The following is a 16,328-nucleotide window of genomic DNA, read 5'->3' as shown; positions in this document are numbered from 1 at the left end:
ACCTCTAACCTCAGAATGACTGTCTCAGGTTTAACCCAACAATCATCTCCCCAAATCCTACTACCCTTCAAGTCCCAGCCAGATGCCAGCTTCTCCAGAAAGTCCTCCTTGATTCCCTATATTAAGGAGGCTCTGCGCCCTGATCAAGGAGCCCTTGTAGGACAGGTCCAGCCTGGCCAATCTGGGATTCAGGGCAGGCAGGCAAAGGGAATCACCAAGCTTGTCAGCAGGCTCTGGAGAACTCAGCACTGCCCACCACCTCACCCCACCTGCTCCAGTGGGCCCACAAAATCAACTCTTTCATGGTCTGGTGGTCAACCTGGTCTCTCAGGACTTGACGGGCTGCACAGATCTAATGCACAGATGTGGATACTACCCTATAATTCATTTTGATGAGAGGCGCAGAGAAAGCTGGTCCACAAGAGGGGGGAATTGAAAACACACACATACACACACAGGCACACACGTGCTGTTGCACACACTCATGTAACAGGTATACACACGTTTTCATGCAAACACATTCATATATACACACTCTCAGATGCACATGCTCATGCAACACATGTGCACACATAGATGCTCATGTGTACACGCTCATGCTCACACACACACAACATACTCATTCAGTATTTCTCCAAAGTTCTTTTTAAATTTGATTCCTTTTTCCTCTTGATAAGCCAAGACTTTGGCTTGGAGGATGATGTTCTAACATTAAAAAGCCACTTTCACCAGAAACACTCATCAAAATCTGGAAACCAGGGAGCAGCAATGCTGGGAACAACCAAAGATGACCTTTAAGCCGAGCTCATGTGCCCACGGATGTTTATGGGAAGACACGGAAGAAATTACACTTTGCAGAGAAACAGCTGGGAGTTTAAAACTTTGTTTATCTTGAGCATCTGCCTCAAGAACTTGACATGTCAAATAAACTCACTACCACCCACCTTGCCCAAACTTTCATCAGAGAAATGGAAAGGCAGGTAGGGTTGGCTGTGCAGACGCTGGCCTTAGCAGTCTCAGCCTAACCACCCCAAGGTGGCCTGACTCCGCCCCCTCCCCTCCACTGTTGGGAGGTTTTCTGCAGGAAGGTTCAGCCTTGGCTTTCAGGTCTGCCACTGAGCTTCCAAGATCCCAGGGGGGTGGTACAAACCCCAGGAGAGGGGCAGTCAGAAACCTGAAGGCCAGCAGCAGAAGCTCAGCTCATACAGAAAAAGTCTTCTTTGGGATCTGGAGATATCTACCCTCTTAGTGATCACATGAGTGATTTATTGAACCAGATGCATTCCTGGAGTTTGCCCGCACCACCCCTCCCCAGGAAGTGAAGGTGGACACTGGGAGACTCCGCGGCTCACAGCCAGCACTGGTAGGAGAGGGAGTCTGGAGAGGGTTGTTTCCCACACTCTTGCAGCCTCTTATCAATGACCTTCTTTCTTCTGAACTACCTGGGGCCACTCCAAAAGGCTTTCAAAATGCCCTACACCACTAAATCCCACCAAGCTTGCTTCAGGCCCCTCGGGATCAGGCACACAGTGACAAGGAGTAAGACTCTCAAGCCGCCAAGTATGTTGCCCAGTTGAGACTGCAAGGGTGGCAGTGCGGTTAGGGCTCTGCCACTCTGCACCCCTTCCTGCAGGGAGCCTCTGGTCCTCTTGGTGGGCTTCATTGTGACCCACAAAGTCTGCAGAAGAGCTGCCACCAGAGGGTGGACAAGAAGGGCCCTGAGCAGCCCAGAGCCCTCTCAGTGGGAGCCGTGACCTGTCTGTTACAGTCCCAGCAGCCCTGCCAGCCTCATCTCCTGCTGTCCCCACCACACATCCCTCATTGGGTTCCCAGGACCTTAATCTCCAATATACACTGCATGGGCTCTCTTGCTGTGACTTCTGTACCTTCGTCCATGCTGTGCCTCCTCCCGGAAGGTCCTTCCCTACCTGCAAAACCCTGGCCTACAAGGACCAGGCCTCTGACAGCCACTTCGTTGGTGAGGCCTTTCCTGGTCTTGTGCTCACTTACCAAGGCTCTGTCCTTGCCCCAGTTGGGGTACTTCCTGCTTCCTCTGACCTCCACATCCAGCTCTTGTCTTTTTATTTTTTATTTTTATTTTTTCTGACAGAGTGGACAGTGAGAGAGAGAGACAGAGAGAAAGGTCTTCCTTTGCCGTTGGTTCACCCTCCAATGGCCACCGCGGCCGGCGCGCTGCGGCCGGTGCACCGCGCCGATCCGATGGCAGGAGCCAGGAGCCAGGTGCTTTTCCTGGTCTCCCATGGGGTGCAGGGCCCAAGCACCTGGGCCATCCTCCACTGCACTCCCTGGCCACAGCAGAGAGCTAGCCTGGAAGAGGGGCAACCGGGACAGAATCCGGCACCCCAACCAGGACTAGAACCCGGTGTGCCGGCGCCACCAGGCGGAGGATTAGCCTAGTGAGCCGCGGCGCCGGCCCAGCTCTTGTCTTGACTCAAAGACCATGAGGTCCTCATTATCCAGGCATAGCCTCCCACAGCAACAGCCATCACAATATGTCACCCACCTATGGCCAAGCACACCTGAGTTCCACAAATCAGCTCACACAAGAACCCGAGCCACTTGATCATATCAGCAACGCTCCGTCAACTGACGGGGATGGAAAATCCGGTCTCACACATCTGACTTTGGCCACAGGCATATCTGAGACCATCTGATCTGATCCAGCCAAAGAAATGCCAACCAGCCATACCAGCCAAAAACACACACTGTCTTTTCCATGTGTCTACAGACTCCAACAAGCTTCAAACAAGCACCATGCTAGAACACGTTGGTAAAGCCTCCTCCAGGTTTGGACTGATGTCAAGGGTCCCTTGCCTTGCCTCAACTCATTTAAGAAAACCCATAAAAACAGATCAAGATGGGACATTCAATTTACAAAAGGCTGGCACAGAACTCCAGTTCCCCCAAAACAGTCCCAAAGGGTCACTCACACACCATTGTCACAGTTTCTGCCATCATCTACTTACCATCTGTGCTATTTATGTTTTTTCTTCATATTAATATTAAAATGACTTTTATTTAAACTTGGATTAACTCATGGAAAACATTTTGTTTTTCCTAATATCCACTAAACCAAACCTATGGACCTTTCTACAAGTTTGTATATAACCTAAAATCGTGTTATCTCCCACTCCTGCCTGGCCCACTCAGGGTAGCCCCACTTGGCTCTGCCTGCCTCTTGATGCTGGGGACCCCAATAGCAGCACTCTGCTTCTCTCCATCAGCAGCTGACCCTGTGGTTACAGCACCCGGTGTCTGGGCTCTCAAGATGACTCATGGACCATGACCAGCAGTTCCTGAAGGCCCAGCCAACAAGAATTTGCAACCACGGAAAGTAGAAGACAAAAAACAAAAAACAAAAAAAACACAATGGTAGGCTCTGTGCTCACCTCAGGAAATGACCATCCTGCTCCCAGCTCCCTTGTACTTACTGTCCATGCTCACAGATGCCCTGGTAGCCCAGGGCCCTTTCTCACAGAAGCCCCAGAGTGAGAAGTTCTGCTGAAGGGGGTGCTGTAGCCTAGCTTTCTCCTCATGGGGTGCCAGGTTGGGCATTGCCATGGCTGCATCAGCAATAACAGTGGCAAAAACTTGTGTACACACACTACTATCAGCCAGCCTCCCACAAGGGGCGGGGCAGGGGTGGTGCTGGTGGGACGAGAAGGGCCCTCACAACTAGAACCATGACTCCTCCTCTGTGGCTGCTGGGATGAACGCTCAAGTACATGCTTCACATGGCACTTGAAGGTGCTTGTTATCCACAGAAAAGCTGTTTGCAGAAGGAGGGGATCCTTTTTTTTTTTTTTTTTTGACAGGCAGAGTGGATAGTGAGAGAGAGAGACAGAGATAAAGGTCTTCCTTTTGCCATTGGTTCACCCTCCAATGGCCGCCACGGCGGGCGCACCGCACTGATCCGAAGGCAGGAGCCAGGTGCTTTTCCTGGTCTCCCATGGGGTGCAGGGCCCAAGGACTTGGGCCATCCTCCACTGCCTTCCCGGGCCACAGCAGAGAGCTAGCCTGGAAGAGGGGCAACCAGGAAAGAATCCGGCACCCCGACCGGCACTAGAACCCGGTGTGCTGGCGCCGCTAGGTGGAGGATTAGCCTAGTGAGCCACAGTGCCGGCCAGAAGGGGATCCTGAGGCTCAGAAAGCTAATGTGAAGGAACCTGGGTCAAGCCCAGGGTCATAGGGTTCCCCCTTGTTGGAACAGTGGAAGAGATCACACCCAGTCTATAAGCACTCCAACAACCACAAGTCATCAGCTGCTTTTCCACACCTGTCTGAAACCAGCCTTCCTTGGACATCTTGGTGTCCCCAGGTAGATGCTATTGTACATTTGGTGTGGCCAAGAGAGATGTGTTCTCCCAGACCTTGAGCACTATGCCGCTGGGGAAACACAGGATTCTACATCAGCTAGCTATTGTGGGTGCCAGCGAGCACCCAGAATCCTGGAAGGAGATGGAGCTGAGATGGATAAGTAAGAGGAGAAAAGGCTCAGCCTAGAAATTCTATCAGTGTCAGGGCTTCCTGGGAGCAGTGTCTTGATACTAAAGGTCCTTTCCTTTTAAAGCTCTGTCCCACATGCACACCTCTGTAGAAAGACCTTGTGCATAGGCAGCTATAGTAACGCAGCAGGTGCCTGCTATGCAGGTCTCCTTTGTGCCCAGTCCAGGTATCTCAGAAGGGTTTTCAACCTCTCTGAGGAGCTCTGGGCCTGCAAGCCCCCCAGCACTCTGCCTCCAGCCTACCTGTCCATCTCCATTCCTCCTGCTCTTCCAATCAGACTCTGATGGATCTGTCTTGCCTTGGAGAATGATTTTTCTATGAAACCCAAGACCATAACCTTTCTATTATTACCATTTCTTAGTCAAATGACATCAACATCTCTTGGCCAGTCTCATCTATCTTATTATCTTTTCACTAACATTTTTGTCATCACATGATACAAAGTTGGAAAATCTAAAATGCATAAAGAACATAAAAATTGCTCAAAGCCAACCACCACACATAGGAAATGTTAACGTGCTGGCGTCCCTTCATGCCCTTCTTCCATCTTTTTCCCTTGTCTCTGGTGATTTTTAATTTAAAAAAATCATGCTATAAATAGCTTACATCCTGGTGTTTTCACTTTGGGAACATTTTCTCATGTCATTTAATGACAGGATTCTTCAAAAACATGATTTCTAATGACCACAGAGTATTCATCATATGAATGGGTGGTAATTTCGTTAACTGTTACCATATTGTTGGACATTTGGGCTGTTTCCAATTTTTTCTGCTAAAATAATGCTACAGCAATCCCTGCATACATAAGTCTGCACATGAATCTCAGATTCTTCCTCAGGCTAAGTTCACAGAAGATGAAATGCTTGGCTCTCCATTCCCGGTGCTTTTCAGGTTGTCAAAAGAAAACATTTCTGAAAATTATTTCAACGGACCTAATCATCACCTGCATGTCAAAGTGCCCCTTTCACTGACCCTCATTATCCCTGGATCTTATCATTTTAAAAGTACTTTTCCTCATGAAATACAAAAGAGGATACATTGCTTTAATGTATATTTTTGAAATGTTAGTGAAGGTTAGAATTTTCCCATGCACTTATTGGCTTTTTTTTTTTTCACTTTTTTATGGTTTGATTATTCATGTCCTTTGCCCCTTTTCCTATCATGCATTTCTTATTTTTTTTTTCACTAAACTGCAAACTATATGGAAGACAATGTAAATATTCTCTCATGCTGTCTTCTGACACTATCCCTTTCATTCATCTGGAATGTCTTTTGATGTATGGCAGATGACATCAATCCCCATATTTAAATGGCAACTCCAGGTACTCTGTCCCACTCTCCCAGGGAGACCTTGGGGTCTTACATTTTAAGAACTGCTCCAGGGAATTTTGATTCCTGTGGGACACACTTTGAGAGATACTTCTACAGAGTAATAACCTATTTTTGTGGTAATGCATGAATTGTCTCTGAATATTTATCAAATATTCATTGGTAAGGAATATTTATCAATTTTTATTTATCAATATTTATCAAATATCAATATCAATATTTATCAAAAATTTATCAATATTTATCAATTCCTGTGGAATGCCAAATAATAAAATACATTCCTGTATCCAACTTGTTATTTTCATAAGCTTACTCTAGTTCATTGGTTGTCTTTCAGTTAGTGTGTTAAAGTCACAATTTTATCATTATTAAGACCTTGAAATGCGCATAAGTAAGTAGACACAGAAATCCCCCTATAACTCAAGTTTCTTGACCATTCTTTGCAACTTATGAATTACCAGATAAACTTTATAAATTTTTCCCAAAAATTCCTTCTAGAATTTTGCTTGACATTCCCACAAGCTAAAAACATAACTTCTAGGAATTAGTATACAATGATATCCCATCTCAGTGAGCCTGTGTGGCAGGCACTGGTCTAAGCACTTTGCTCATATTAACCCACAATAATCCTAAGATGCAGTGAAACTATCATCTATACTTTAGAGATGGAAAAAAATGGGGACCCAGAGACATCTGGTTGCTTGACCAAGATTACACTACAGCTCAGTTAGATCCAGGAAACTGGAGTAACGATAGGGCTCTTCGTCTCAGACTGCATGCAGCACTGTCTCACACTTGCATGGACGTGGTATGGTTTTCCATTAACTTGAGTCATCTTTAACGATTTTCAGTACTGTTTTGTGGTTTTTAATAAGTGTCCGATCTATTTCTTATTCAGCTTATCCCTAGGTATTTTATATTTTAGACAGTTAAAATGAGATCTTCCTTATTAAATACTTTCCCATCTGACACACAAGAAAGTGATAGCACATAAGCATTCCTGTTGCCTGGCCACCTTCCTGAACTCTCTTATTAATGCCAATAATATTTCTGTTGATGCTCTTAAGCATTTTCGGAAGGCAATTATACAATTTTAACATAATGTTAATTTTGTCTATACTTCAGCAGTGATGAGTTTTGCATCTGCCTCCATGCCTTAGTGTATGGAGAGATATTAAGTGGCAAAAGTTGGGGAGCATTCTCATCACCCTGCTGATTTTGGTGGAGATGTCTCTGCTATGTTCCCGTTTCCATGTTGGCTGTTAGTAAACATAAATATTCTTCACGCTGTTTTAGAAACATGGTGACACTGCATTTTAAAACTTTACTTCTGATAAAAGTCTTTCCAAATTTCATTGATTGGCTTCCAGAAGATTTGGAACACACGTTATGTGGAAGATTCAGAACTAATGATGACACATCCATTCTTGTAAGGTTTCCAGACACATGGAACTCTCTTACCCGGCCATGCATTCACCCCAACACTCTGCTTCTTGAAATCAGGTCTCTGCTTTTCCTGCTTCTTCTCTCTCCAGGATGTCACTTTTGCAGGACTCAAAGCCTCTGTCTTTATCTAGTCTCTTTCCCCTTAGAGGTCTTTGCAGACATACCAACTAGAAAACTCCACTTATCGTACTTACCTAGCACAGGAGTGCGTGTTCTGAGACAGCAGTGTCTACCTTCTAAGAGGGAAGGTGCTGCTCCATAGTAAACTTCGGCCCATCTGCTCCATTCATGGACCTTCTCACTCTGGGGTTGTCTGCTCTGATGTGGAGAGAAGCTTCCAGGGAGCTGAAGCATGTGCAGAAAAGTAAACACAAACATTTTTTAAGAACTTCAACAGCAAACAATGAGTACATCAGACAGTAAGAGACAAAACTAACTTCGCAATTCTGCAGTCATTGAAAAGCTTCCATGAAATGGTTACAAGTTTTCATCCTAATATATGATAAAAGTTATTGGTATCAATGTTCTTACTACCCTAGAAAGGTCTGGAAGAGGAATGAAAATCTCTAAGGGCAAGAAATTCAGTTTTGCTTCTATTCCACACTTATCAAAGCATAAATGCTGCATGAGGCATGAGTCTCTGTGCTAAGGACTCTACGGGTATATAAACCTGTGAAAGAACTGAATGCATATACAAATCATTAAAATAAAAATCAGCACAGATGTGAGCATGTGGGCTGAGATTTTCACCCCTAAACAAACATATTTTGTCAGTTTAGGGAAGAACATTGGAGAGGGGAAGCGGGCACCCACTTCACATGCTGAGAGGAGAAGGGCCACTGAAATGCATCTGTGCCTGTGTGGCCCTGCCTGGGGTCCTGGCACCCCCCTTCCCAGGCACTTCCGTCTGCAGCTGGCCCAGGCCCATCCTCGCTTCCAGACCTGGCTTGTTTTCCTGGCACCTGGAAGATTCCACATACCCCTGTCTCATTTTTGTTACCAAATTGCCTACAGACATTTACTTTAAATAAGTATACATGTTTTAAATGACTAAATTTTTTCATTGTAAAATAATATATGCACACGGAAAAATAAATCCAAATCGTAAAAACAGACAGTTAAAAGTGAGTCTCTCTTTCACCCCAGGCACCAAGACTCCCTGCTTGGGCACAAGCATCGGCTTTTGCTATGTCCCTCTTGAGATGCCTGCAAACCACACACAACATACACACACACATCCTGTCTCTCTTGCACACATGGTAGCAAAGTATGCACCTTGCCCTTCATCTTGCTTCTTTCACTTCATTATCAGTCTTGGAGTTGGAATTAATCCTAAGCCAATGGGCTAAGATCAGACCACCTCTAATGAACTTTTTTTTTTTAAGATTTTATTTATTTATTTGAGAGGTAGAGTTACAGACAGTGAGAGGGAGATCCAGAGAGAAAGGTCTTCCTTCTGTTGGTTCACTCCCCAGATGGTCTCAACACCCAGAGCTGCACCGATCCAGAGCCAGGAGCCAGGCGCCTTCTCCCAGTCTCCCACACAGGTGCAGGGACCCAAGCACTTGAGCCATCTTCCACTGCTTTCCTAAGCCATAGCAGAGAGCTGGACTGGAAGAGGGGCAGGCGGGACTAGAACTGGTGCCCATATGGGATGCCGGTGATGCAGGCGGAGGATTAACATACTGCACCAAGGCGCTGGCCCCCTCCAATGAACCTTGTAAGGAAGACCTGTAAGCCTGAGACATTAACAGGACTCACTGCGGTCTCCCTCCTGGAATGTGGCCCTGTACCCCTGGACATTTGTCTCTTCACACTTGGTCTCGGTGCACAGGTCACTCTCATATATGAGTCTCCTCTGATCACCCTATCCAAGAAGGAGCACCACACCCAGGCACATTCCTTCTTTATCTCAGAACCCTGCTGTGTCTGCTTCCTGTCATTTAACATCCAACTATTTTATATGCCCATTTATTTTTTTTGGTTCAGCATTAATTTTTTCCCATAGAACATCAGCTCCACGAGGTCCAGGCTGCTCACTGTCGTGTTCCTGGTGATCACTGCTCACTGTTACGTGGCAGGCCCTCGGGCTGCACTGTGAAGGGACGTCACAACTTACCAAGCTCTTGAGCTTCCTGAGTGAGCTCTGAGACAAGGGATACATGAAGCAGGATGAGATCACCAAGATAAGAATAAACCCCAGTGTAAGATGGAAAAACAGGTTTGGGGATCAAGCAGAGTTGCCCAAGGCCACACAGTGGGTAGACGGTGAAGCCAAAGCTGTAAGGTAGGCTCTGTGATTGCCTCATGCCCCTTCCAACTCCAGGTACTGGCAGGCCACGTCGATGGAACCCCAGCTCCCAAAATGCCAGCCCTTGTTTCCAAACAGGACCCCAACTTGGCAGGCGGCCACAGATAAAAGGCCAAGACACTCTCCCATTTCAGACAGGAGAATGTGTCCCAGGCTACCACAGGAAGCAGCAAGTCTCTCAAGGAATACAAACCACCCTGTTCACACTGGATGAACATCAGGGGCCTCAAACACCAGGCAGAATCCAGTCCCTTCCTCTCACCCTTGCTTGGCCAGGGCCATGGGAGCAGGAAGTGGGGATGGAGAAGGCACCTTGCACTCCACCCGTTAGTGCTGGCTGCAGCAGTCCTGTCCTGTCACCTGCATGCTGCGGCACATGCCCAGGACTGCACAGCCAAGGTGAGAGATGGGAGAAGAGAGGTGGGGCCCCACAGAGAACCTGCCCTGCCGCAGACAGATCCAGCTTTCTGGGAACCACCCCATAAACTGGCCCATTTGGAGACATTCCAGGCCAACCACAGAATCCTCCCTTTCACATATGAAAAAGGGCTCCTGCCCTCGACAGCAGCCACTCGCTTCTGACTTGAGCTACAAGGACCAAGCTTGAATCCTCCAGGCTGGGCCCGGTCCTCCTCTGACCACCACCAGTAGATGACACTACATCAGGAAGGCAGAGGTCACTGCTACTTCAGCCAAGGTCCATGTCCTGTACAGGAAAGGACTTCCCATGAGCAATCTTCCAGAACAAGAGTTTTCAGAATATAATGGGGCAGTCTTGCCATCTTAATTACTATCCCAGGATTTCAGGCATGTGTCAGGGCTAACTTGGGCAAATCGGGCATCGGTCACCCGAACCAAGGCCACAAGACTGCTGGTCCAATGGCCCTAAACACATTTCTGTACCCGGAGCATTTGCCCAATGAGTCATTCATCTGCACATCTTCCATGGCATCGCATTTATTTAAAAAAATCCCCAAGCACTTTTCTTCCATATAATCTTCTCACCAGTTAATGAAAATAAATTCAGTTTCCACTTTAAGAATAATGACACAAGTGAAGAGACTTGCCTAAGATCCTATAGCAGCTGTAGCAGAGTTGGGACAGAACTGAAATCTCTTGACTCTAGTAGCTCAGTAGATAAAGCAATTTACCTACTGGTGGTTGATTGACATAACTGTCAAAGTAAAACCAAGGCCCTTTTGATGTCAGGAGCTGCCACTAGGAACTAACAAATCACTACTGGGTAAGACACGCTGAGCTAAAGAAATTTTCTCTCTTTACCTAGTGCAGTTTCCAGTGGGTTTAATTTAGTTCATCTAGAGACGGGAAAACATGCATCCTGTGTGTACATGCACACTTCCCTTCCAAAGACAACCACCACGTGGGCCCTACACCTGTCTGCTTGCAGCAGGTCTCATCCTGGGGCGTGTTTTGGTCAGTCTCCCTTTCCATAGGTGAGAATGAGTGCTGCATTCATCACTGTTGGCCCTGCCTCTTAACACACACAGGTACTCACACTCCATGAGTAGCACACATGGGAAGATACACAGGTGAGCACACATGTTGGACTCCTTCGAATGAGGATCTGCTATATCTACAGACTGACTTGGTGAGCAGGTCACAGTGAAGTTTGACCTTTGTCTTCTGCTTCCTACACTGATACCTCAAGGGCAGCAGTGCAAGAAAATGGCAGAAGGGGGTTAGAGAATGTTCTAGACCACATCCGAGATCAGGGGCCACTAAGCCTCCGAGAAGCAGTGCTTTAGGAGGGCAGCAGAGGTCCAGGGGGCCAGGTGCTCTGGGAGAGAGTTCCTGCCTTCAGCCCTGGTGGTGGTCAGGTTCGGCCACACGGTGACGGGGGGGCCAGGGGAACTTCAGTAGAAAATCACGGCTTTCTCCAGCAAGTTCTCCTTTAGCCTCTCACGAGCCATGGTGGTAATTTCATCCATTTTATTGTTTCTCTGAACTATAAAAGCAAACCAAACACACGCTCAAGGCAGCTTCTCTGGGCCTGGAAAACCTCTCCTTTACAGTCGGGGGTGGGGGGGAGGATCTGTTCCAAGGCCACAGAAACAAAGACACCTCAGTCAGTGATGCTGTTTTTCCACGTAACTCCCTTGCTGGTGGTTTGTGGAGCACACACCCCAGCGAGTTCCTCCGGCACTGTGGACTGGGGAACACAGTGGGTCCCAGGAGAGCCAGGCTCTGCTTCAGGGCTGCTGCTGTTGACGAGGAGACCCTGAGCCTGGCAACTCAGTTTCTCCAAGCCTCGGTTTCTTACCTGCTAAACAGAACTGACACTGCTGCCATCTCAACTGTGGGGAGTGCCACAGGACAGACAGCCACCCAGTGACCTTGAAGTGCTGTGCAGATGTTAAGTGGGCTCATCTGTCCACACAGAAACTTAAAAATCTGATACAACGTACCTGCATGTACATGCTGCTCCAATGTTTAACACAAAAAAATTTAAAAACAAAATCAGATCCTGGCAAGCTTTTATTATTTCTGGGGTCTTAAATTAACTCTGTGTTTAACCCAACTTAATCTAGCCCCCTCCTTTGCCTAGATCAACCTACAACTCAAACCACCTCCCTGAAAAGAGACATTTTGTGTAGAAATGTCACATACACGCCCCTGCCAACACCCTGAGTCTCTGTCCAGAAGCAGGCCCAGGCCTGACTCCACTACATGTCAGTGCAAACCCAAGTTCAAGGTTTTTGAGCCACTCGACCCTTGTTTTAAAAAACAAGTAATAATAAAAAGCCAGATTTTTTTTTTCTTTCCCCCATGACTGAAATTGTTCTCAGCACCCTCTGCAGTGGCATTGCTCAGTAGAGAGCCAGGCCCATTTCAGACTCTCAACACAGATTTCTTGAATTGACTCTTAAGTCACAAAACACAGTGGTAACGTGAGAAACATTGGCTTCAACCACGAAACGGCTCTCTGACAGCACCCTTCCAAGCCAGAAGCTTCTCTCCCAAACCTGCATCTTCTGTGACAATACAAACTTTTCTCTGCTCATTTCTGGGACTGCAGCAAAATGGGAGTCTCCACAAGGTCCAACAAGGGTCCCGTCTTCAGTGGCCCCACACCCACAGCAATTTTCAAGTTTAGTATCATGTTCAAAGGCATGGTCTCAAACAGTCGGATTCTCAGCAGTAAAGTTGGGCAACAGCAGTAGGAAAGACACTCAGTGTTTCTGGAAAGCAAGGGCTCAGGAGCACCCACTGGATCCATGAGTACCTGCGGCATTTCTGCAGGGGCTCAGCCCAGGAGCCATGAGTCAGACCATGCCCAGTGGTTCTCTCTGGGCACCCTAGACATGGACAGGGCAGACAAACAGATATGACTCAGGCTCTCCAAGCCTGATCCTCATACTCAGAAAATGCAGTGCCTTTGCCTGTTTCCAGAAAGTCACCCCCAACCTACCCAAGGAGCCAGCACAGTCCTCATGGCTTAGAGAGGCTCTTGTAACAAGAGTGGGGCTGCAGCTTGGCAGGGGGGAGCAGTCTTTGTTCTGTATTTTTAAATGTGATTTTTAAAAATTATAAAGTAATGCACGCTCTTTGTAGAAAAGAGAGAAAATGGAGAATATTATAAAAACCATCCAAATTTCCACAACAGAGATAATCACTCACATTTATAGAAATGCATACACAAATAAAATTAGAAGCATAATGTATATAATTTTGCTTCCCATCATTATCTGAAATTACTTAAAAGTACTTCTCCCTGCCGCTCCATGTTGATATTTCATGAACACCCACATAGCACTTTCTTGGTACCAGAAATGCTTCTAAGTGCTGCACTAGCATCGGTGCCTCATGACAGGCCTGTAAGCTGCACAGCATTATCATCCCTTTTGCAGGTGGAGACACAGAGGAATTGGCAAAGCCGGGTTCAGTCCTGGTGCCCTTGGCAGTCATGGATCTGTGCCCTCTGGAAACCTGATGTTTAAAGAGTGCACGGTAGGGGTTGGCGCTGTGGCTTAGTGGGTAAAGCCGCTGCCTGCAGTGCCGGTATCCCATATGCACACCAGTTTGAGTCCTGGCTGCTCCACTTCCAATCCAGCTCTCTGCTATGGCCTGCAAAAGCAGTAGAAGAAGGCTCAAGTCCTTGGGCCCCTGCACCCACGTGGGAGACCTTGAAGAAGCTCCTGGATCCTGGCTTCAGATCAGCACAGCTCCAGTTGCTGCAGCCAATTGGGGAGTGAATCAGCAGATGGAAGACACCCCTCCCTCCCTCTCTCTCTTCCCTCTCCTTCTGTGTGTAACTCTGAATTTCAAATAAATAAATAAATCTTAAAAAAAAAAAAAAAAAAGAGTGCACGGTATTCCAGTTTGGCTTCTTGCAATTGGAGCAATGCCACGGTGAAGACCTCCAAGTTCCTCTCAGCAAAGGTCTGTCCAGCTCACTCCTTTACCAGATTCTTTCCAAGTATCAACTGCCTCAAGTCAACTACAAGGTTGGGGTTGGACCCACTGGGACAGGCTGTTCACAGAGAACTGGGTGTGCGTATGTGTGTCTGTGGTGTGTGTGTGTGTGTTGCCAGGAAACCCCTCGGGACTGCAGGCCCCATGACCACGGCCTCCCCAGGACCCAGCACCCAGGCCGAGGCTGGTTCTCCACTTGCTCCCACAAGGCTTGCTGTACCTGAACTGTACCGCTCATCGGTTCCAACAGGCACTAACGCCAGCCTGGAAGTGTCTCTGAGGACTGAGGAGCTGTGAAGAGATGGGGATCAGGCACCTGGCCTGAGCTGGCCCTGGGCTGGGTGAAGTACAGGCTGCTGTTTTATTTCTAATTCACGTGTTCATTTGGACCTCTTTTGCTGCGATGGAAAGGGAAGATGCCGAAGTCAGGCTGAGATGGACTCTGAGGCCTGTGTGTGGGAATGCATACAAGTTTCCTAATCTCCCTGAACCCTGGGCATAACAGAACCCACCACACAGGGTAGCTGTGAGGAGCAAATGACACGGTTCCAATGCAACAGCTTGGCACCAGCGGGTACTCAGTTGCAGCTGTATCGCTTCTTTGCTCATTGTCCCTACTTCTGCCTTCCCTGGACTCTCTTCTCTCTCCTCCACTGAGGCATAGCCTGGAAACGAGGCCTGAATCTGCAGCAGCAGAACCCGGAAGACCCAGAGTCCTGGCACAGGTCAGAGCACTGGTCCCCTTCCAACTCTGCTCTCTTTTCAGTGGAGGCCTGAGTGCCAGGCCACAGTTTCAGTGCCACGGGCTATGGGAACCTCAGCTGCCTGCAGGCCAGGAGCATCCTTTCCCTAAAGGAGACACCTCTCCCCTCAGCAAGCCTGCCTGCCAATTCTGTCATGCTTCTGGCGCTCCTTCCCTGGGTCCCAACAGGGCCTGCAGAAGGCTGACTGTCCCTTCTCCTCCCCTCGCCTGCCAGCTTCAGGACCTGACTGCCCAGGGCTCTGAGTAGCCCCTCCCCCAACCTAGGGAGGGGCCCCTCTGCCAGGGATGTGACCCAGGCAGGGCCAGGCCTGCTGGGAGGCTGTCCTGCCCCAGCAGGATCTGCACTCAGCCTGGGGCTGAACCGGAGACTGAGCCGCTCCTCAAAGCCTCTGGTAATCGCAGGAGGCATTAAGCTTCATTAAGCTAGTCATTTGCCTGAAGTCTCCCTCCAACCCCAAAGGCATCTTGAAAATGACCCCAGTGCAGTTGTGGGGCTGTAGGGAGCTGGGGAGGGGGGCTGGAGCTCTTAAAGGTCCTGTGGCTCAGCCTCAGGAGCCTCACAGGGGACCCGCCAGTGAATCTACAGCTGAGGTGAGCATAAACAGGGACTTGCCCATCGCTGGCCCTAAGCCAGGTGGCCTTGGCTGGGGTCACTTCTCTGCTTTTCTTCAGAGTCAGTCTGACTTGTTCTGTGGAGACCCCATCAAGGGAAATCAGCACACAGGTTTCCACAGGCCTGTGTGTTCAGCTGTGTCACTGACCAACAGACAGACAGATGTCCATCTGGGGCCAACTGCTCTTTTCCCGGAAAGCTGCAGGCAAGGGTTCAATGGCTGAAAGCCCAGCTGAGAATGAACTGTGCTTTTCAACAAGAAAATAAAAAAAAAAAAGTCTACTGAGCAACTCGGCACTCGAAGGCTCTGGGGAGTGGAGACGACCACACCGCTGTAGGCACACCCTCCATGGTGACTCAGGGTGGGGAAAAGCACCGGAGGGAAGGTCCCATGCCCAGGTCTGCAGAGCCTGCTGACCTAGGGCAAAATCCACTGAGCTGCATGGACCATGCGGACTTTTCCTTCGCAGTGGTTTACGGGAAGCACACTGGTGGCAAGCTGGAGGCCTCCCTGTAGCAGCACATGGTGGGTGCAGATGTCAATCACTCCCTTCTGTTTGTCAAGGAGGAGCCTCACCTTGGCTGAGGTGCACTCACTTCACCGGGTGCAGGCCCTGGCTTTGTCCCCCGCCATTTAATGAGCAATGGAGACAGGGAGTCCATGAATGATGCCAAGCACATGCTAGAGAGATCAGCACTGACTCCTCTCCAGCCCCCACCAAGGGGCAGGCCCTGAGCAAGGGTGCCCCTCACAGTAAACTCATGCAGTAGACACTGTCAACTGTGTCCTAGGAACAGAAGAAACCAAGGCCCAGGAGCATGAAGTGACAGCCCGGGGTCACCAAGCACACTGCTGGATGCAGACCTAGGCCCCCCAGCACCAGTGTGTACACACCTGCCACTCC

At 48.5% G+C, this 16,328-nt stretch overlaps 1 long non-coding RNA gene across 2 annotated transcripts in view; it reads right to left on the bottom strand.

The window, feature by feature from the left end:
- The window catches only part of LOC127490504 (uncharacterized), a 102,396-nt gene that overhangs the window by 41,083 nt on the left and 44,985 nt on the right, over positions 1 to 16,328 (bottom strand). For both annotated transcript variants that reach the window (XR_011389737.2, XR_016236138.1), the window contains exon 2: positions 7,497 to 7,647. This is a non-coding gene — a long non-coding RNA (uncharacterized LOC127490504). The remainder of the gene's footprint in view (positions 1 to 7,496; positions 7,648 to 16,328) is intronic.

Source organism: Oryctolagus cuniculus, chromosome 6, assembly GCF_051225735.1.
Source record: "Oryctolagus cuniculus isolate XC-2025 breed Fujian yellow rabbit chromosome 6, ASM5122573v1, whole genome shotgun sequence".
In the NCBI taxonomy this organism is placed as follows: Eukaryota; Metazoa; Chordata; class Mammalia; order Lagomorpha; family Leporidae; genus Oryctolagus; species Oryctolagus cuniculus.
This window is presented reverse-complemented; position numbering and strand designations above follow the sequence as displayed.